Source organism: Echinops telfairi, unplaced genomic scaffold (genome assembly GCF_000313985.2).
Source record: "Echinops telfairi isolate 266 unplaced genomic scaffold, ASM31398v2 ScPeMD7_3533;HRSCAF=4204_0, whole genome shotgun sequence".
NCBI classification, from domain to species: Eukaryota; Metazoa; Chordata; class Mammalia; order Afrosoricida; family Tenrecidae; genus Echinops; species Echinops telfairi.
Window position 1 is genome coordinate 54,308,734 of NW_022107431.1, and position 1,712 is coordinate 54,310,445.

The window sequence follows — 1,712 nt, forward strand, 5'->3', positions numbered from 1 at the left end:
GCCCTGGATTCCCTGTGTTTCAAGGTGCCATCTGTACCAATGTACATCGATAATTGTAAATCTTTAGATGTTGTTTTTCCTAAAAGCAAAAGTAATTGGTAAAATAAATATATTACGTTATTAAGGTTTTCAGTTTGTGTGTGTGTGTAAGTGATGTTTAACTTATACATGATGACAGTTAAATTTTTACTGTATTTCTAGAATTGGTTCCAACCTCTGCCATTTACTCTTTGACCTTCAATTATCAACAGTATGTGTGAGGTATCAATTATTGGATTATACATGCCTCCACTTTTCCTTCAGAAAAAATTTCTCACAGCATGATGTAACAATGCCAACACAGACCTGAGATGCAGAATAAATTTAAGGAAAAATCTCTTTATATATATATGTCATTATAAATTCAACCATACTACTTATTTGTAAATTTACAAAATAATGGAAGCTTAAATTTTCCTTAGTCATTTTCTAAGATTAAATGTTAACCTTTTCATTAATCATTAGCGTTTTCTTCTGAACAAACTTTCTAGTGGCTAAAATACTTTTTATATCTTCGAATACTGCCTAATTCTTCAAATGAAATGTCTATAAATTTCTTAGTTAAAAGCTAATGTTGTAAGACAAGTTATTTAGTATCTTTTAACTTAAACACAATCTGTATGTTTATTTGACAGGACCTTACATTAATTAAAGGAGCACTGGTGGCATAATCATTCTGTGTTGGCCTGCTAACTGAAAGGTCAGCAGTTCGAAACTACCAGCTGTCCCTCAGGAGAAAGAAGAGGCATATAGTTACAATTTTGGAAACTCACATGGGCAGTTCTTCCCTGTCCTCTACGGATGCTATAAATCAGAATTAACTTAATAGCATTGAATTTGTTTTACATTAATTAGGTAATTAGTTCACAAAGCTTACAAGAAAGTCGAGAAAGTCTTGTCTTCTGTTTGCTTTTGACGCTTATTCATAGTCTCTCAGTGACATGCTGATCATGAGAGTTCCCATATGAACTTAACCTTTTGTCATCTTTTTCTCCTTGCCATCAAGTCGATTGCAACTGATATTAACCCTGTAAGACCGAGTAGAATTGCCCATGTAGTTTTCCTAGACTAATGCTTAAGGGAGTAGAAAAGCTCATCTTTTCTCTTGCTGAGCAGCTTGGGATTTTGAATCGATGACTGTGCAGTTAGCAGCCCAATGAGTAACCCAGTAGGCCACCAATGCTCTTAATAAATCACTGCCTTCAAGTTAATTCTGCGTAGGACTGCCCCTTTGGATTGCCAAAGCTGTGAATCTTCACAGGAGCAGAAAGCCTCATTTTGCTCCAGCTGGAGATTTAAAACTGCTCTCTTTGTAGTTATCAGCCCATCTCTTAACCAACAGTGCTGTCAGTGCTCCTCTGTTCAGCATCTTTCAGAAGTTGAAAATAAAGTACCAAGGCAGACATACCTTGAACTAGCTATTACACAGATATTTAAGATATACCAATGTATGAATCAACTGTTTCTCACATCAATTTTTTTAAATCTATTCCGAGTTGGTAGTTTCTTTTATCTGTAATTGAGTAACCTGCTATAGGAAAAACGTTGCTTATCAAACACCAGTTTTCTGTACCATATGTAATCTTTTTTTTACCCCCAGATTGCTTTCATCAGTTTTTTTTCTTTGTATGCATGTGCCAACTAGGGACTTTCTTCTTTTTTGTTGTTTTTTT

General features: G+C 34.7%; 1 protein-coding gene across 2 annotated transcripts in view; it reads left to right on the forward strand.

Moving 5' to 3' along the window:
• HSF2 (heat shock transcription factor 2) overlaps window positions 1-1,712 on the forward strand; it is a 51,388-nt gene that overhangs the window by 35,349 nt on the left and 14,327 nt on the right. The gene's annotated exons all lie outside the window — the stretch shown is intronic.